The sequence below is a fragment of the Zonotrichia leucophrys genome, chromosome 15 (assembly GCF_028769735.1).
Source record: "Zonotrichia leucophrys gambelii isolate GWCS_2022_RI chromosome 15, RI_Zleu_2.0, whole genome shotgun sequence".
Classification (NCBI taxonomy): domain Eukaryota; kingdom Metazoa; phylum Chordata; class Aves; order Passeriformes; family Passerellidae; genus Zonotrichia; species Zonotrichia leucophrys.
The window spans coordinates 10,008,787-10,030,048 of record NC_088185.1 but is presented as its reverse complement, the minus strand read 5'-3'; the positions used below and the strand labels follow the sequence as shown (position 1 = coordinate 10,030,048).

At 47.4% G+C, this 21,262-nt stretch overlaps 1 long non-coding RNA gene across 1 annotated transcript in view; it reads right to left on the bottom strand.

Moving 5' to 3' along the window:
• Nucleotides 1-8,623, bottom strand: part of LOC135454810 (uncharacterized) — a 32,514-nt gene extending 23,891 nt beyond the window's left edge. Inside the window, exon 1 of the long non-coding RNA XR_010442201.1 lies at nucleotides 8,453-8,623. This is a non-coding gene — a long non-coding RNA (uncharacterized LOC135454810). The remainder of the gene's footprint in view (nucleotides 1-8,452) is intronic.
• Between the last annotated feature and the right edge of the window lie 12,639 nt (nucleotides 8,624-21,262).

Sequence of the window (21,262 nt, the reverse complement as noted above, 5' to 3'; positions counted from 1 at the left end):
TCATTCTTCATCATTTTCTACCCTGCTCTCTCAGGTAGCTTTGCTCTGCTCTGTTGGCCACAGTAAACCAGGGGATGGCTGTTGTGACCTCTACATCCAGCCTGCAAGGTCCTTTTGGCATCATTTGGGGCAAAACTGAGCTATGAATATATGACTCTTCCTAGAAACTATCACAATCCAGCCTCTATCTACAAATCTAGTCCTTTCTGATTATTTTCTTGGAAAATAAAAGTCTCCACATTGATCATGTTCCTCTGCCCCTAATTAAACAATTAGCATTTCCTGCTAGTGAACACAGAGCAGTTCCAAAGTTCTGTGTATGCAAAAGAGCTCAGCTTTCCCTCCTGAAACATTTTCTTAACATTTCAGCTATGCACACATTCATTCCAGACATAATTCCACTGAACATGACACTAGAGAAATCCACCAGTGTCTAGTAAGATCAGCATTAACATTCCTTTGTGCTGAGTGACACAAAGGAACCAGAAGCTCATCCATAAATTACCAAATGTTAACCTTACTGTCCAGTACAAGTTCTGAACTGAGCCTACCCAGAAACAGGAACCACCATTTATTTCTTACGTTGAACTTCTGGCCAAATGTGAAAGGGTTTTTTTTTTCCTATTCTCACCCAAAAATAGCCATTCCATGCAGTGTTTACAGTTACCAAAAGCAATTTTTAGCAGCTGGGGGAGCAGAAGATTCTCCAAATACAGGAAATAGTTTATTGCCTTCAGATCATTTGTATGCTCCATTTCAGAGAAAGAGGCACTAAACCTGTTACAAATCCACTATTTTGAATATTCCCTGCTCAGTGTAACCTTTGTAGAGCACTTCCCTGCTGCCCCAGGCAGGATATTGCAGCTCCATTCCCAAAGCCAGGTGAGCTCTGAGGACAGCTCAGCTTTAATCACAGCAGTTAATGCACCATGACTGGACCAGCAGCCTGACATTTGGCAAGTTTACTGAAACCTTCATAACAATGCATTATTACATTTGATATGCCTCCCTTAATTCATTATGGAAGCAGCCTTTAGGAACAGAAATTGAACTTTTGGAATTGATTAGACTGTTTTGAGCTTTAATAGCACGGATATTGTGTGGTCCTTCCTGGGTAGCTGCTGTTTCACAGATATGTCAAACTAATTTGGTGATCATGAACCCTTTATTTTTATAGAACATAACATTTTCACCTCGTTAGGCTCAGGTCAGGAGTGCCACCTTGCATTTTATATTCATGTTAGACAGTAAAACTAACACTTAACCAAATAAAAAAGGCCCATTCTTAAAACCACAGCTCCATAAGCATGAGCCCCATCTCGAGTCTGATTTTTATCTCCATTTTGGTTTCACACTCTAAAAGACAAAGCAAAACACTTGCAGGAAAAGCCAGAAGCTCAGGATCACAAAGCTTTTTGCTATAATACCAGTTTTGCCCTTTCCATAGGCAATTACCAAAAGATAATTCACTTTTCTAAGTCATTTTGTGTGCAAGTACAAGAGAGTCAATGACTGTCAGTCTCACAAGGCCATGAAAAAAAACATTTCAACAAAACTCTCAGTACATGAGAGCTTAAATGTTATTGTTAACAGTAATAGAACCAACTACTTCAGCACTGAAGGAGTGCTGCTCTTCTAAAACAGTCAAGAATTTCTAATCCAAGTTGACTACAGTGGCAGAGCAGACCACAGTTCAGAATAAAAGATAAAATTCAGAAATTCTGCACCACCAGCTTCACTATGCCTGCTAAGTAAGCTCAGATACTTGGCTGTCAGTGTTGTTATTCTCTTGTTAGAATTACTGCAGTATGATGTCATATTTCCCCATTTTGTCCATGCACATGTTCAAATAAGAATTTAAGTTCCTCAGATATGGTGTTACTGACACTTTCCAGCTTTTTATTAAGGCTTTTTGAAAATTAAGCCTAAGTTAGAAGAAATATGTGAATGGTTCAGGTTATAAAATGAGCTTAATTACTAAAACTAACATTAGCCATTGTGCAGTCTAACAGCCTAATGTATTATTTGCTGAAAGAGACAGAAAGCTCCCTGCCATTGAATCTTAAACATGTATCCAAGTTTGATGACATATTTAAAGTTGAACTTTTCTTCTTGTATCATTTGCTCTCTTGCAGTTCTATGACCACCTCACTTCACAGCTTTTGTTTATCCTTCATTCCACTCCTCCTTTTGCCATCTCTCACAAACCAAACTGCTGCAGATCCCCAGTTCTCTCAGCTACACACACAACCATTTCTTTTATTGCACAGCCCCATTATCCCCATCTGCTTGGTCACCACTTCCTCACACACCCTCACACCTCATGCAGTCAGGTTTACTGATCCAAAACCAGAAACACAACAGCACTTCATGGTTACAGTGCAAATGTCTGATGGGTCAATGCCTCCTCGGATGGGGGAGAAGGAAGTCATGCAGGAGAGGGAGCCCAGGCCATTAGGATGTTTATTTAAAAAAACCCAAACCCTCCTAGTTCATCTTCTGCAACAAGAAACATCTTTTGCTATATAAAAAAGGAAAAGCAGCACAGTGTTACCCTTGCTAACACAGTTAAAGGCAACAGGAGACAGTTAAAAATAACATTTGAGCAACTCATTCTGTTTGCTGGAAACCACATTCCCCATCAGACACGTCCAGCCAGGGTTGCACTGGCTTGCTGAGAGCTGCAAGTGCACATCAGTTCTCATTGTGAGAAGTGGAGCAGAGACATCACCTCAAAAGGAGATGGGGCGTGAATCCTGCCCTGCCTGTGGTTACCAGCTGGCACACAAGCCATGGATGGAGCTTGTAGGAAAAGCCATTGGGGCAGCACCCACAGCTCATTCTGCCCACAAACACTGAGCAGAGCAGCTGCTTCCCTATCCCTTTACTCCAGAAAGGAAAAAAACCCAAACAGCTCACAACTTGTTAACACCAAAAGAAAAAAAAAAACAAAAACCCAAAGAAACAAACCCCAAACAATAGGAAAAACCACAACATCCTTTTGCCCCCTCCCTAAACAAAACCAAACAAAACAGAAAAGGAAACTAGAGAAGGTTAGGCAAAGAAAAACTCTCTGCAAAATCCACCTATGGTAATGAGGGACAAGAAATCTCCATGGAAACCTAAGTCAGGCATACCTGTGTCCCCTGCGCAGGCAGAGCTTTCAGAGGGAGGCATCACACACCGTGACAAAGCCTTCCTGACATCCCAGGCCCCTCAGAGGCACCAACACATGCACCCTTTCACTGCTGTGCAAGCAGTGAGAGTCTTTTCTTCATTGTGACACCTCCAATCTGAATTTGTGACCACACATGGTGCCAGTGTGCTCACAGCTGCTTTTTTATTTTTACATACTCAAACTCACCATCACTGACAGGCTTAGGCAACAGCAAGGTGAGAATCTGCAGACAATTGACAAAGGGCAGTTTTCCAAATACTGACTTTTCTTGCACTCAGGAAATTTATTTTGTTCATGCTCTGCAAGATTGTGCAAGCCATGACACAATCGTGGGCTAAAAACAAACCTGTTTTGCAGATGCTTTTAGCTTTCACGCTGGTCCATGTGGAGGGCACATGCAGCAGCCAGAGCTCCAAAGAAAAAACAAAACAACCCACACAATTATGCTCAAGTTTTCTTTCTTCATTCCCAATTCTTCATCAGAAATGCACAAGGACAAACAAGATAAACTTTGATGGTTGGGGAAGCAGAAAGTGTGACTCTCACTGCTATAATCTCTTCTGTACACTCCCTGTTTTGTCTTGTTCCCTTCATTGTGTCCAAAAGACCAGCCCATACTAACACTGGAATTCTTGAGCTGACAGGCTGTCACATGGCAAAATAGTACAGCAGAAAAAAACCACCCCAAACCAAACTTCAGTCAAATATAAATTAACCCCTGCAAACAAAGCACATCTCAAAATTGTCACTTCCATGCTGCTAATATGCATTTTTTCATTGCTGAAAGGATACTCAAGTGTCACCAATGAAGACTTTGAGACTGGCTCTAGCAAGCAGAGGAAAAATGTGGAATCTGTGCCCAGTTTCACCTGTCAGGAAGCTACCAAAATACCCCAAAGAGCTGCTTGAAACTGAACATCTCACCATAATTGTATCTACTTCATATAGCTAACACAGAAAAATACTCCAGAAAGTATTTTGTGCCTTTTCTCTTCCAAGGACAGTTGAGTAGTCTATGGAGAGAAATACTGGCTTATCCTTTCTCAGAAGCATTTTGTTGAAATTTCATATTCTTTAAATTGGAAGTTTCAGGGAATGTCTGAAGCTGGGGTGGATTTTATTTGTGTTTTTTTTAATGACTTAGTCACTTAGCAGATACAAGGAGGACACCTGTGCTGATCTGTGACCACGTACTGGTTCTCAATTTTCAGAAAGGATCAGGAATGTCACCACACCAGTGTAGTCTGGCCAGACCAGTTTCTCCATTTTGGAGAACATAGGAAGCCCATCCACCACCAATGTTTTCCTGCTGCTCCCAGAGCAATAAGAAATTATGACTAACCTTCATATAAGAGAGATGGCAGGGGAAAAAAAGGTCTTTGCATTAAAAGTTCTGCCTTGAAATACATGTTTTTAGTCTTCTAGAAAGCAAGGTTTTAAATTGGAAACACTGACAGATCTCTAACTGCAGCAATAACAAATAACATCAGTGTAATTTCTCTTGAAAGAAATTGCTCTGCTTTCTCATCCAGTTTCCAGCTTAAAACCTTTCATTGCTGAGGCTGTTGTCAATCTTATCTAGTGACCCATTTACCCAAAGCACAGAATTACAGAACACAATATTATGACAAGTACACAGCTAGCTCTGACATTAATAACACTCAAGATTTTGTGGGCTAGGATTGCTTTTAGTGGTTGGTCAGAAAGGCCACCTTCCTTCCAATGCAAAAAGTCAACAATCCACCTCAGAGGTTTTGCAAATGAATTTGCCATGGCAATTAAGGGGAAGAATTTATCTAGCCATGATAAAAGGTGACTGACAACACCGTGCACCGCTACATTACAGAATAAGAGAGAGACCTTTAACACATTGTTCTGAACACTTAGGAAATCAAAAATACAGTCTGGAGAGCTACATTCTGTGACTTTCAATGAACCAGTGGTGTCTGCAATGCACACCCGACCTCTGAGGTAGAGGGGAGCAAACTTGATGAGCCAAGTCTCCTCCAGCGATCTGCAGCAGGGCTGGAAGGGCTCTGTCTCACGTGGACTGACATCAGCTGATTTCAACCCAACACAGAACCAGGCAGCCCTGCAGAAATCCCCTCCCCAACAAGGTTTGGGGAATACAGGAACCCAAAACCCTCTTGGAAGATGTCTGGGGTATTCTGGTTAAAACCATGGTCTGTCCCACTCCCCAGGGTTCTCCTGGAGAACAGTGGCAGGGAGCAGATGGAGAAGAGCCACCACAGGGCAATCTAAAGCCACAAGGGTCACAAAGTCCACATCCCTGTGAAAAATGGCCACTCCATTCTGCCTGGGTACTGCTGCACAGGGTGACCAAAAGACACCTTGTTGTGGGGTTGGTGCATTTTTATTTCTTGTGGGTTTTGGGCGAAGTTTTGTCGTTTGGTTGGTTTTACAAACACAACTGCCACACACCCTGAGCTCCCCCTGTCCTTCACTGGTTCTGCCAGTGGGTTGGACAGGGTTTGTTTTGTTCCAGTGTGTTGCAGTGGAATGCAATTCTTCCACTGTGCTGGCCCAGCGTGGTGTTTTCCCTGCAAGAGCCACCACATTCCCAAGAGGCTACAAAACAACAGCTTCTAGAGAGAATATTCAAACATCAGCTCTATGTTTCCTGACACCACATTGACTTAACAAAGATACAAAAAGCATCCATGAATGTACAGCTTGTCTGAATATATTTGTTGCCATCAAGTATATAAAAAAATGTCCTAAACATGCAATTATTCCATATAATGCCCTATGGCCAGATTACTTTGTGAAACCATCCACAGTCCCTCAAGTGGTTTTAGCTCTTAAAATCTATTTTTTAAAGAATACCAGTTTAGAAAGCAGCATTTGCCAGCAGATATTAACATACTCAAGCCCTGTTGAATTCACATTTTATCATCATCTTGTTGTTTACAAATTTTCCTGTCATTCATCATTGCAAATCATCAGCTGCACTTGTGGCTGAAGAAAACACTAACTCAGAAGGCAGAGATGAGTGCAAATGCATTAATCAGAGATCATGATTTTTCTACCAGGAATGTTATGCTCTCAGACACCTATAATTAGACATATCCAGTACCTATAATCTTCTCAGATATTCAAAATATAATGGGGACTGCTCAGTGTAGGTAGGAATGGAGTGAATTACCAACATAAAGCAAAAATACAGGTGAAGCAAAGTATTTTTAGACTTGGGCTATAAAAACACATTTCTGTTCTAGAATTTCTAAAAGAAAAAAAAAAACCTACAAACAAATATTTCTGCAGAGAACGCTGACAGCCTAAATAGTGAGACCTGATGTGTGAGCAGCATGAAAACCCTGGGCCTTCCTCAGACTGGGGGGATGGAAGGAAGCAGAGGACAGGTCAGATTCCTTTTTTTTCCCCCCTTTTCTTTTTTTCCCCCAACTCAATAACCTTTTAGTAAAAGTGAAAAGAATCATCACTCTGAGATTTCCAGCACTCTGTAGTGCCTTCAGCCATGCTCTGCATAAAAAGGAGCAGCAGGTGAGACCATTCATCTCTGATTGCTTCAAGCATAAGCCACAGCTACACATTTAGTAATCTACATCGTTTATTTTCTATTTTAATTATGTACTTTTAGTTTGGTCAAGTTAAACAGCCAAGTTCCAGGTGGGTTTCAGAGCAGGAGAGGATTAAACCCTGACATCATTTTTCAATACCAAAACAACAATCATTACCTTGAATTAACCAGTATTTTCAGAATCGCCAGAATTTAAAAGGGCATATTTGCAGTTAAAAATTCTTGAAAACAACTTCTAATATTCAGCAGAAAAGATGTTTTAGAATTTAAGGGGCAAGAACACTGGCAACACTTGCTGGAGGAGCACAGGCAGGCAGATGCTGCTTCAGGTGGAATATAAAAATGAAGTGAATGCAGATTGTCTGGAGCTGGGCCTGATGCACAGGGGAGCTGCAGAGACTCCATTCTGCTTTTCCATGGAAAATTTCTCGGTACAAACCAGCCCAGACACCTCAGAGTGATGCCTCAAGTTTTAGCTTTTATATTTTCAGATTCTGTGCTGCTTTAGGGTAGTTCTGAGTTTCACATTAAGGGATGCTGAGCTCTCTGCACAGAGCAGGGAGACAAAACAATTCCTGCTCTAACTGGGGATCAAGGACAAATGATCCAAATCTCAGGCTCAAGAGCACAAACAATGGCAGAAAGAAAAGAGAAAAGGATGGGACTTCATAACCTAAAGCTGTAATTGGACAATTAATTCCATTATACAAATGGACCAGAAGTTATAAAAGTGAAAGACCTGGTGACCTGTCGTGCATTTTGTGACCATTTTGGTTCATCTTGGGTTCACCTGGCTGGGCTCTTGTGCTGCCCAAGGTGGATCCATGGAGGCTTTGAATAAATCCCTGCTTTATTCTTTAGCTCTGTCCAGCCTCTGTTCCATGTCAGCCTTCCCAAGGCATCAAGCAAGCCTCAGCTCTGCCTACATGAGCCAAGAGCACTGAGGAAAAGAGAAAGGGCAGCAGAACACTGCAAGGCAGTGACACAGACCAGTGACACAGCTCTTGTCCCTGTGGTTTGGGAGTCAAGCTTGGAAGTGACTTGGGACAGTGCAAGACTCACAAAGTCAGTGACTGTTGCAGGACTGAGGAGAGCAGGAGATAATCAGTTTGTTTTTTGTGTGGGTTTTATCAGAGAGAGTCCTGGCTTGTCCCCAACACCCAAACACAGAAGTGAAATGAAATGTAAAACAGTTAATGCACCATCTCTGAACCCATCCCTACTTATCTAAGCAGTATTGCAAAAATTCCACTTTTTATACCATTCTTGTGCTTATCCTTTGAGCTGTTTACCATCCCTCACCTACCAGCATTTATCATTCCTGCTTCTCAATCCATTCTTTACCCTCAAACCCTCACTACAATTCTTTCCCTTCCATTTTCAAGACTTGCTACCTTTCCTGAATATTTTCCCTTAAGTGCATCCTCATCTCACATTTTCCTTTTCACTCAGCCTGCTACTGTCCCTGCTCCATTTTAAGTGCTCCCATTAAGAACTTCAAAGATCAGTTTCAAAAAGCCCCAATGTACCCATCAAAACAGTCCTGCTTTACTTACAAACACTCTGTACCACCATCAGATATTGTAGCCTGTGATACATTTCCTGTGATTATCCACAGGAAGGCATGGAAGAATGTTCCAAGCATTTATTTAAACAGAAATAATGATTTCTTTTCCTTGGAAACAAGAGGTTACTTCAAAGAAAAGTCTCACCTGCTTTAAAAGGGAACCAGGAAAACTTGGATCTTTGTGGAGAATCTCTCCCAGCTCCTGGTAAGGCTTCTCAAGTGGCTGAAGCACCTCATGAAAATGAATTATTTTTCCCTCCTAATGATCATTTTCCCAGAACTTGCTGCCTTGGAAGTTTGCTGCTCCAGACCAAGACCTTTCCTTCCTCCAGAGCAGAGCCAAGCAAACCCTAAATGGGCACAAAATCCCAAGGATTCAGCATTTGAGTGGCTGCTGGCACCATTATTCTGCTGTTCCCAGGTGGATCTGGGACCACAGGTGCCTCGAGTTTGCTGTTCCCACCTGCATTTGCTATCTCAGGTCCCTTGAGTCTACAGTTTCTAAATGCATCTGGTACTGGCATTGTTCCAGAACAGGAGCCTTGGTGTTTTTAATTCCCTACGTTATTAAAGCCAGTTGTTCCTCAGTTATGAAAACACACACAGCTGCCCAAACTCTGAAGCAAGAGTTTTTAATTTTCTAAAGCGTAGCCCAGCAGAAGGATCTGCAGCTAATTAACACTACATGAGGTCTCATTCCCCTCAAAAATAGAAACAAATCCTGAGGGACCGGGACACCTTACACCTAACCAGCCTCCTGCGGACCCCCCAGAACTCCTCCTTTGTATTTATACGCCAAATAAAAAATATTTATATCTATTTCTAGCTGCTGCACCACCTCCCCTGCCTGCAGCCCTCACACCAAGGGCCTCCCACCACCCAAATTCCAGGGACTGGGATGAAGCTTCCTCATCTTCTCCTGGGGCCAAGGGGGCCATGCATGAGCACAAGTGGTCACAGACTTGCCAAGGGTCTTTTGATGTTTGATAATTATATATTTTCAAGCCTAGAAGGATTTTCTCACCTTTCCTTCAGCTGAGGGCCAAGCTGGGCTGTCCCCTGCCTCACACCAGAGCTGTGGCCAAGGGACATGGCCATAAATGTGTTTTGCCTTTACATCAAGAGAACTTCATCACAGCACTGATGGTGAGCCCAGCAGTTAAAGCACTGAGAAGGAGAAGACCTGAGTGTCATTATAACAGTAAGGGTAATATTAATCAGTATTTCAATTAATTAAATATAATCCTTGGCTGCTCTCCCATGTGGCAGCTTGGGGTGCAGGACAGAGCAACCCCAACCCGCTGGTGCTGCTCAGCCCTTGAGAAAACCCATCAAACCTCACTCCTCCCACGACTGTTTTCAGTAAAAGCCTTTTAAATCCCACTCAAACCTTGTCAAACAGGCTGTAACTGGTGCAAATGAAAACTCAAGATGAATTTAATACTGTACCTATTCAGCCCTAAAATACAGGGCCGATCAGCAGCAATAGCACATTATTTGAGGTATATGATTTCCAGCAGATTGGGTTTTTAGCCTGTCAAGATCACTCCAACCATCTGAATCCTGTGAGTTCTCTAAAGGGACAAGGTATCTGAAAACATCTCCTCCCTCCCCCCTCCCTGGCTTTCCTCTCAGCTCTGAGAAAAAACACCCTTGCTATCATTTCCCTGCATTTTAATCTGTCCAACTCTTCTCTGCTATTATAGCTTTTGGTTTAGAGGGATGTGAGCAGACAGGAGAAGCAGGGAGCCACAGTGGGGCTGTGGGGCTCCAGAGGCTGCAGGATAAAGCAGGGGGCATTTGCAGCTGGGCAGGTTCCCCTCACCTCATTTTCTTCCCTGGCTTTATATTGTCTACAGGCTGATTTTTATCCTCAAACCTCATGCATTGCCCTGCTTTTCTTTTCAGGAAAAAAATCCTCAGGCATGTGGGGGTCAAGGCCAGAGGTGCTCACCCACTGACCTGCTAAAGTGAGGAGCTGGAAATGCAATTTCTGCTACTTTCCTCATTGGAAGCAGTTTAATCATAGATGTTTCCAGCTGAAAGGGAATAATCTTGCAAACTCCTTCCTGGCAAGGCGCTCCCTCTGGAGCTCACATGCCTGTGCCTGGCTCCTTAGTGCCACATCCACAGAAATCAGCTCCCTCCAAGACACAGGGGGATGCATTATTCAGGAACAAACAAAAAAATACCCCCAAAGATGGATTGATGGGTTTATGGTTTTGGAGACTCTTCCCCTATTTTCCTCCCGCAGCCCACAGAAGTTCACAGAGCCACATGGGATCTCCCAGCTCTTCCCTTCCTCAGCTTCATTTCTCCTCCACCCTGTTCATCTCTAGTCCCATTTTCAAGCAATACTCCAATAACAACAGGTCTGCATTTGTTTCTTTTTTCCTTCTGTGTCATTTCTCCATCCAGCTTACAATTTTGGCGGCAATTTAACAGCCTTTACAAATTACGTTCCTATCTTTCTCACTGTTATTGTTAGAGGAGAAAGTCCCATTTTTCACTGTGATCTTTCAGGTTTCTGCTGTCACTGTATTTAAGAACTTTTTTCTTGTTTTTTTTTTTTTTTTTGTCCTTAGCTTTTATTTTCCTATCCCTGAAGGGCAGCCTTGGAAATTCAAAGCTGTTCCCTGCCTATCAGTGGATCTGGTATTCTCTTTTGGCAGTTCCACTGTGACTGTCTCTCTTCCTTCCAACCTTCCACCTCAATGACACCTTTTCTCAATAAATTACCCTTTGTCTCTCGGAGCGATGGTTCCATTTGTGACAGTTTGGATGTGTAATAGTTGCATCCCAGTGGATACCTCCAGGACTGTCAACTAACAGGCCAATACAAACCCACTGGTGCAGGAAATAAAGAGATTTATGTATTTTGGACTTTATTTCCTCCCTGGTAGTCGAGCAGCACTCTGCATTTTCAAAGTTTCAGTTTAAAAGGTGTGGTTGCTCCTTGTCAAAAACAAAAACAAAAACAAAAACCCTCTCCTGGATTGGAGGGGTGACTGAATTCATGGCAGAATTCCCTTTTTTGCAACATGACATCCCTTGGGATCCCCGGAAAATGCCTTGGAGCAGCCAAACCCACCCAGCCGTGCCTCCCCACTCTGGTGCAGGGCTTCATGGATTGTTTATGCTAGAGAGGAAACATTGATTTCTGCAAACATTTCCTAACAGTAACAACAGGGATCGATTTGTGCTGCTGTTGCTCGTGGTTTTGCTAATGGGGGAGAAACGTGTGGAGCAGCAGCTTTGAGGTGTCCCTGGGCTCCCTGTGGGAAAGGAGGGATCCTGGGGGGACACACTCACACCCAGCACTGCCTGAGGAGGTGCAGCAGATAAATCCTGAGAAATCTGGATGCTCACACCCTGCTCCCATCAGATAACAACAGAGATATCCGAGCTCACAGCTGGCAGCAACACCATCCTCCCTGGCTCCTGCAAGCTGCCTGAAAGCAACAGATTGAACATTTTTATACAAGTTGTCAAGATCCAGCCCTTGGCTTTAGCAGCCTGGGACTTTCTTCTCGCAGCCCTGCACCTTCTGTCTCCTTTCCAAACACCAGACAAGCCAAACATTATTTTCCAATCCCAGCATCTGGCACAGAGCTCTGGGCAAGGCTCTCAGCCTGTCGCCGGTGAGATAAATGAGCCCGTTTCAGCGGCCGACTTCATAAAAGTATATGAAAAGTAGTTAACAAAAGGGTACTTCACAAAGAGGGGAATGCAAATGCAACCTCCTAGATAACTAATTAACTGAAGGAGGCAGACAAAGGGGAAGCAGCTTCCCATCTGTGGAAAGAGATGTCATTTTGTGGAGGCTTTAATTAGTTCTGCCCCGTCCCGCAGCCATTCACTTGCGGCGCTCACAGGCTGCTCCTGCTCTGAGCTCCCTGGGCTCTCCAGGTACACAGGGGAGAGCAACACTGGGGAAAAAGCTGCTTCACCTTGCTCAAGTCCCCACAAGGGTTGTGTTTTCAGCAGGGCCCAAGCAGCAAACAAAGCTGGGGTTTTTTTGGAGGGGGTTTGTGCAGCCATCCAGAGCCACCCAGGGCTGGAGATCACGGAATCACAGAACAGCTCAGGCTGGAAAAGACCTCAAAGATCATCGAGTCCAACAATTAATCCAGCACTGCCAGGCCCACCACTAAACCCAGCTTTTCCATGGAGAGGGGTTTCTTTCCATGGAGAGGGGGGCTGTGGATGCCCCATCCCTGGAAGCGTCCCAAGGTTGGTTTGGACGGAGCTTGGAGCAATCCTGCCCAAGGTGTCCCTGCCCATGGAACTCAATAATCTTTATATTCCCTTCCAACCCAAACCATTGTCTGATTTCCTTTCCAGCCAGTTTTGGTCACAAGCATTAGGTTTTGCTACCCCCCAAGCTTTGGGCTGTACCTGTGCTTTGGACTCACATGGATGTGCTCTCCAGGGAATGTGGCACCTGGAGAGAGCACTCTGGGTCCATCCCCACTGTGCCACTGCCTCTTTAAAGTTGTTTTCTTGCTTTTCCTTTGCTCCTCTGCCTGGGAGGGTCCCTTTGCACCCCCAGGCTGCAGGAGCTCAGCAGGGTTAAGGCTGAGCAGGGCGTACCATGGGAATTAGTCACCACCGGGACCTCAGTCAAGTGTTTTATTTCATGCCCTTTTCCAAAGACATTTGTGCTTGAAAAATCCTGAAGAATTATGAGCTCCCTGCTAACAGACGTGACTCAGAGGAGTGGTGGGCACATGCCACTTAAGTGAGAAGTGTCTTCTGCAGTGTGGGTGAGGAGGAGAGAGGGGCTGCTGACAAAGTGGGGTTTGCAGGGAAAAACACCCAAATGGCCTCAGTTTGTGCTGCTAACAGCTTTGCTACAGCAGGAGTGGCTCAGATTACTGATGGGGAGGGCCCAGCAGAGAAACTGCTCCCAGGGGCTTGGCCAAGGTCTGATGTGCCCTGGTCCCAACCACCAGGGCAGCTCTGGCATTCAGTGCATGGAATAAATCCATGCCCAGAACATGGAGCAGGACAATGCTCTGCTACCAAAGGCCACCCTGTCCCTCATGGTGCTGTCCTCATAGTGCTGTCCTGCCCCTGTGAATGCCAGGAGCTTGCTCAGCAAGAAGTTCATGGGACACTGCCAATCCCCTGGAGCTGGCTTTGGACATCACGTGCCTTTGCCAGGCATTACCTGTGACCTGCCTGGTTTGTGCAAGGAGCACCAGGAGCACAGATATGTGGGGGATGCCCAAGTCCCTGTGCCAACCTTGGCAGGTCACTGTGGGGACATCATAGGAGCTGGGAAATTTACAGGAAAAAAAATGATAATTGAGTCATCCCTTCTCAAGACACCATTTCCCACCTGCATCCAGCACTGGCATCACTGGAAATGACCAGACTGGGCATTGCCAGCAGCCAGGAGATGCTGTGCAGAGTGAGGGGGACCAGAAATGAAGTTTATAGGGATACAGCCTTGAACTTTCTCCAGCCTGACTTCCAGTGCATTACCGGAATGGCGGGGATTGGCTGCCAAGCAGAGGCATTTGGAAACTCTCCCAGCTCTTTCCCAAAGTGGACGAGGAGGAGGAGGAGTTGCCTGAGCTGAGCTGGGTTCCTCCAGCCCCTGTGAGGCCCCCGAGGGACCGGCTGGGAGAGGGGACCTGTGGGACCCGGATGGCTGGGACAGGAACGGTGACTTTGCACAACGCTGTGCCTCGGTGACTCGTGACACTGCAGAGCTGGCAGAGCCTCTCTGGAGCTGGCTGCACCCGGGTATTATTAGACCTGAGGGTTTTATTTCTGCTCCAGCCAAAGTTCAGCTGGTGCAGTTTGAGCTCTGATGCTGTGATGGGCGCTGGATGCATCCTGTCCCTCCAGAAACACTTGGTGCTGACAGTCACCATGTCTGTCCCCCATGTGCCACCACCCAGCCATGCAGCTTCCTACAGCAGGGGATTTCCTAATCCTCCTTTTGTTATGGCTAAAAAATAAGAAAAGCAATGACCATAAATGATACTAAGCCAGGGCACACAGGGCACAGATGATATAACCCTCCTTACTTACATTCCCTAGGGAAATTTCCTCCCCACTTTGCAGAGCCTGAGCTCTCAGAAATCCCTTTGCTACTCTCCTGTCAGGGAGGTTGGGGGAAATGAAATAAGAGGCTGCAGATCATCTGTGCAAGCTGCAGCACATCCCTGTACCCCTCTGGGGTCAAGCACCACCTCCCCCCGAGACTGGCCCAGCCTGGGCTTACAAAGGAGGGAAGCAGGGAAGAAACAGGGCCAGGAATTGGCAAGGGAAAGCAGCTGGGCAAAGTGGGCACTGCTGGGAGCCCAGAGAGACAGGGATCCCTCTGTGCCATCCCAGAATCTGCTGGGATGGGGGATTTATCCGAGCCACTGAGCTCCTGGCAGGCACAGAGCCTGCTCCTCAGAGCTGCTCAGAACTTCCCCCAGAGCTGAGCCTGGGCCCAGCTTGTGAGCAGACATGGAAACAGAGAGGGACAGCCATGAGCAGCTCTTCCATTACCACCATTGCTGCCAGGCCCAGGGAGGCTGGGCTGCTGTCAGATCCTGCTGTCACCATGACTTGGCTGTTTCCGAACCTTGAAGGGATTCTTCCCAAAGGAGCAACCGCCCCCTCACCCGCTTCCCTTTCCATCCCCAGCTATTTTTATTTCCCTCCTTGAGATAAAGCTACATGTGTGGGGGAGGTATTTACACACACATGAGAAAGTATTGATGCACATAAAAATAACCTGATGATTTGAGAAAGACATTTCACTTCCACAGAGCTCTCTATTCCCCGTTCCATTATAAACAGAAAACGCTGGAGTTATTGAGGCTTGTGGGAGGCTCAGCATTGTTCTCAGTGTGTTTGCACAGAACATTCTCTCTGCTCACACACAGGGTCTACAGCTGGGGGAAACAGGCACTAGGTATGTGCTCAAGAGGAAAAAACAGTGAGATTTTTATGTTCTTAGGAAGTTTATGGCTCGCTGTGAAGCAGATACAGCAGAGATGAATTCCCACAGAATCCCTCCCATATCCTCATTTCATTCATGACACATTTCCAGATGTGTAAGTGCCTGTCTTCACAATGCTTTCACGTTTGAAATACCTTTTTTAAGGGAACAAGGGAGGAGAAAGGTGAGCACCCAGTGCCTCCAGCTCCAAGCTGATGCTGCCTGCTCTCAGCTGTGCCCAGCTGTGGGGGCAATGCAGCATCCACCCATCCCATGGGGTGTGCAGGGGGAGCAGCAGGGTGTGAGCCCCTGGGCTGCTCACCCATGGGATGCATTCAGCACCCACTGATCCCAAATTTGGGATCCCCTGGGCAAGGCCACCCTCTGAGCAGCACATGGATCGAGGAGGGAGTGAGCTCACACAGCGAGGCAGGCCCAGCCTGGCTCAGGGAAGCCTCTCTGCCAAAACAAGTCACTCCTGAGCCCCGGGGCCATGCTCTCGGTGTTCCTACAAGGCCCAGCATGCCAGGACATCACTGTATGGGGCTGCAGCAGCCAGGGAGCAGAGCTGAGCAGTACAGAACATCCCTGAGCTCGGGCTGGCTGCTGCCAGCCTTGTTGCGGCTCTTTTGAGCAGGCTGCCACACGCAGCATTCTTGGGGACAAGAGACAGCCTCATTACATTAACAGCAATTCACCACACGGCATCACTGTTATTATCTGGGTATAATACATAACACAGCAGCTCCCCCTCTCCAAAATAACCTGGTGTTGGGAGCAATTTGGAGTGAAAATTGGGATATTTGCAGAGCATCCCATGCTGAGATAAAGGAGGCAGTGCTGTGGCTGCACACCCTCGGCTGCGGGAGCTGAGCTGCAGGATGGCTCCCTCCAAATCACTCCGGAATTGCAGGGAGAGAGAACAGCAAAAGGCAGAGCCTGCCCGGCCAAGGTTGTTTAAAAATACCCAGTCCCAGCCCCCGTGGGCTCTGCAGCTCTGCTGGCAGTCGGGAAGCCCACGCTGGTGATGAGCAGGTGCTCCTTGCAGGCTCAGCCCTTTAAAAAAGCTCCTGGGATCTTGCCCAGGGTCTCTTCTCCCAAAATCTAAGCCAGATCCCAGCTGGGAAGTGCTCTGTTAAAACACAGCCACATGCCCTGGCAGTGACCTCCCCTTGGTGTTAAGCACAAAGCCACCTCACCGCCCATGGGGAGCACCACCCTGCCTGCTGATGCACCCATCTGCTGGGGTTAAATCCCACAACGCTGGAAAGAATTTTAAAAGGAGTCTGTAAAAATAGCTTGTCCAGAGATGGGCTGGAGGCAGAACTGCCCCGGGGGGACCAGCCTGGATGGGGATGGAAGCAGCAGCTCCTGAGGGGTGCAGGTGCTCCCCATCACTGAGGCTGCCCTGCAGCACAAGCAGGGATGGACAGGGAAGAGGCTTCCCGGGAATGCCAGCCCTGCTCCCCTGTCATCCCCGGCAGGAGCACAACCAAGGCTGGAATTTTCGCTGCCATTGCTCACGGTGTCCCCTGAGCCCATCCCCGGGAAGTGGGACCCGTCCGAGGGGACAAACCTGCCCGCACACGTTTCCAGGGCTGTGACTCAGCCAGCCTGGGTAAACAGCCGGGTAAACAGGCTCGTTTTACTTTCAAAACAAACCCAAGGAGCCGCAAAGGCCAGTTCCTCCTCCCTGAGCGAGCACGGTGTGTAATCCTTGGCATTTGTCCCCCGGGTGCTTCCGAGAGGTGCCAGCGCTTTAAAGCCTGGCAGCCGCTGGAGACAAAGTGACAGATTTAGCTCAGGAGCGAAAATGCTGCTCGCTGCGAATGCCAAGGAGCAGGAAAACAAAAAGCACCTGTGAGGGAAATGCCTGCTGCTGGGGAGGCTCTGAAACATCATCTCCAAGAGGCACGGAGAGCCTGTCCCTAAGGCAGAGCAGCTCTGGAATTAGGGGGATTTACAGCCAAACGCTCCGTTCGTGCATGTGGGGGTCTCTGCATCCTGCAGGAGGTGGCTTTCCAAGGAGAAATACAGCCCCAGACATGGCATTGCACTCCCACTGCAACCTCTGACAGCCAAGGGTTGCTTATGGCTCCTTTGTTGGAAATGGCTTTGGGCAGCCCCTGCAGAAATTCCTGTCCCAAAAGGCTCCTTCCCAAGGAGCCCTGACCTGACCCTGCTGGGCTTGGGATCTCTGGGTGTTAAATGTCCCCAGATGAAGCCATTTCCCATAAGGATCTCACTGTTTGATGGCTCCTCTTATGTCATTTCAGTAGCAGGTGGTGGAAGTGTGTGGGGAGGGAAAAACCTATAAAATGTTTAACATCCCTTTAGCTTCGATTTATCTGAAGAGAATTCAAACGGCACAATTTCCTCCCGCCATCTGGGTTCCACTTTAAAAGATGTTTTCTCATATCACTGCAATTTCAGAAAATCTTGTTGTACATCTATGGAAATGCAAGATGCTTCCCCTAAATTGTGCATCAGCGTGAAGCTTTTTAAACCTCAACAGCAGCTATGATATATTTTGACAGCTCCCAGACAGCTCCTGAGAGAATTTCCCTGTTCCAACACTACCCGTGCAGGGGGGCCCAGCTTTGGGAGCTGCAGTCCTACAAGGCAAAGCTCTCTGCTTGGTTTTGTACCAATTTCTGCTTGGTTTTGTACCAATTCCTGCTTGGTTTTGTCTTGTGTTGCTTCAGCACTGGGAGGAAGTTTCCCTTGCAGATCTGGCCTGAACACTTGGAGCTGCAGGCGGTGGCACACGTGTTCATCATGTGTATTTCCCACTCATGCACCCCAAAATAGCTTAGAAACACGCTGAACTGCTCCAAAACCTTAGAGGCATCTCAAAGGTCCTGATAAACATCCTGCAAGTGGGGAGTCTGGAGGAGAAGAAAGGTTCCAGTGATGTCCCTGCTGCTCTCAGCCTTTCCTAGGCACCCCAAACAACTGCAGGGAGAGCTGCTCTGAGCACACAGCATCCAAAATCCAGCTCCACAGGAGAGGGAAGGCATTTTCTTCAGCACCTCACACCCAGGAGACTCCCAGCCCTCAGCCAGGTGAGAAAGCCACCCCAGAACCCAGCTCTGAGCCTTGGCTTTGCTGAGCTCCCTGAGCCTGTGAAAGCATCCCACCTCAAACACTGATTGCCAGCCAGAGGAAGTGCCCCAAGAATGGGTTAACACAGCTCAGCACAGGCCAGGGGTGTTTGGTATCAGTCACCTTGGAGCTCAATAATCCCATAAACACAGCAGAGAACCCCTGGAGCAGCCAGTTCGTGCAGGGGATGAGCTGGGCCTGGCAGAGCTGGGACAGGGGGTGGCTGCATGGGGAGACCCAGGGGGCTCAGAAATGGGGAGAAACCAGAACAGGGGGTCCAAGGAGCCCCCACCATGGAGCTACCACAGCACTGCTCACCCCAGCACATCCCCATGCTGCCTGTGTCCCACAGCAATGGGACAGCCCCAGGATGGATGGAGGAGTCACTCCCTCCCACTGGGACACACAGGCATTTGAACAGCAGAGATTTTGGTCTATAGCCAGAGATCTTGCTTATTTTTGAAGATATCAGTGATTTTTCCCACATGGCTCCTGCATGGCAAAGAAGGGTCCCATAGGAAAAGCTGGAGCTGACACTGAGCCAGACCCCTGCCACAGATGCAAAGTTTGTGTCATCAAAAACCCCCAGATTTCGGAGGGGTCTGGTAGCTCACTCAGGGCATGGACTGAACTTGGGTTTGGTAAACCTGGCAGATCAAACCTGGATGGATCTAAACCATGATCCTGCCTCATCCTAGAGCAAGAAGCCCTGTCTTGAGCAATTTCTGCCACACACAGTCCAGGGAAATCAGGGAGATTTCCAGTGGAGAAAGGGTTGTCCTTGTGGGACCCACAGCACATCACAGGAGCCTCAGTTTCCCCAGCAACACCTTGAAACCAGGATGCATCTCTCAGTTTTGTCCCAGTACCATCAGAAACCAGCTCTGGGGATCAGGTGGATGCTGGTTCTGTGGTGCTGTTCCCAAATCTGGCTCCAGCAGGATATAGCCCCTTGCAGCGTGCTGGGAGGAGTTGGAATGCTGAGCACGCCTTCCCGACGCTCACCCTGATTTTCAGAAATTGCATTAAATCAGTATTGCTGCAAATTGCCCTCTTTTTTTGGCTCCAGCTTGATGTAAAAAGGAAAACAAATGGAGTTTTAAAATGCAGCTAATCAAGGAGTTAAAGAGAGGTTAATCCTAATGGATTAATCAGCTCACAGGAGGATGGGAAGGAGGCTCGGGTGAGAAGGAGCAGGGAAGCAGCCAAGCCTGGTTCCTCCTCCCAGGGGTGATGGAAAGGTTCAGGGGGAGCATGGAGACAGTGGTGATATTCCTTCTTCTACCTGGCTGCACCCAGCATGGGGACCACAGGGGAATAATGTGTCCTGGGCTCAGGGATATCTCCCCTGAGGAAACAGAGCCCTCGATGCATCTGGCATCATCCCCTGAGGAAAAGGCTGAGGAGGGTTTGCCATCACCACCCTCAGCTACAGAAACCAAGGGGTGACAAAACCCAGGATGTGGGGAGGCCCTGAGTGGTGTTAACCCCCCTGCAGAACTCTGGATGGGATTGGGAAAGGGATTTTGAGCAGAGCAAACCCATCCCAAGGCTTTCAACCACCAGGGCTGCCCTGACCCCCCTGTCCTGCCCAAACCATCAGCATCTGCCTCCCAGCACAGCCAGGCATCCTCCAGGGGACAAAGCCTCTTTCCTGGCAGCTAATTGGGCTTAGGCACAAGAAGGGTTTGAACATCATTAGTGGCAGTGCAAGCAAGGAGGTTTAAAGAAGGTTATTAATGATATACACGCCGTATACAGCAGCATCATCACCCCCAAAAATATTAGATCCATTAAGTATCATTATCAAGGCCTGGAGCTAATCATTTAAGCTTAATGAAACCAATACATTTCTGCAGCAGCGCTGATCCCTCAGAGGGAGGTGGCAGCCAGGGAAGGCTCGAGGAGCAGTGGTTTCACTGCCCTGCTGGCTCTGGGCTCTGTGCTGCCCAGAGCTGAGCCCCCTCCCAGGTGCTCTCAGCAGTGATTCACTCTCTTCAGCATCAACCTTCTGCTTTGGCAGCTCACAGATCTGCTCAATGACCACAGAATGGTTCGGAAGGGAGAGGACCTTGAAGCCCTTCTGATTCCATGAGCAGGAATACCTTCCAGCAGGCTGCTGAGAGCCCCAACCAGCCTGACCCTGGCAGGGCACTCAGCCCACACCTCCCTCCCCTCCTTGTTTTGAGCAGTTCTCTCTTTGGAGGCCGGAGCAGAAATGATTTGGAGCCAAGGCGGCTGCGATGATCTCACTGCTAATTATGCAGAGAAGTCATTTTGCTGTGGCTGTGGTGATGAAGTGATACGAGAGGAGCAGAACCCCACAGCCACTCTGTGCATCTCAAATTAAACAGAAATAAACCCCAAAGTGAGCAAACCCAACTCCCTGACCTCTGTGAGCCACTGTGGGTGCTGTGCTGCCCCCAAACCCATTGCAATCAGGGACAGGCAGCTCAGGCTGGGACACAATTCAAAATGCCATCAGCTCCACTTTCCTCTTTGTCCATCTGTGTTCTCCAGCTCCCCTTTCCTCTGTTCCTCTGTGTTTTCCAACCTGGTCCCAGCAGCAAGATCACTGCTGCAGCAGGACTCACCATCATTTTAAAGGGGAGCTGGGGATTGGCACCATCCTTATTAAAACCACTCACTCACACCTCATTTTACCTTCCCACTGGAGATGATTTAGCTTGATTTATTCTAATTAGTTGTAATTTATTGTTTTAATGAGCTCTTCTGCAGGCTTTTTGTGCTTCATAACCACCCTCCTTGGCTGCTACAATGCATTTCAAGGAGGTCTTTTAATAAGGAAAGGTTTCCAAGGCTGCCTCGGATAGGGAGGTTTTTGTTGGAGTATGAAAGAATCAAAATTAAGGCAGAATTTCCCTCTCCTCCAGGATGGGT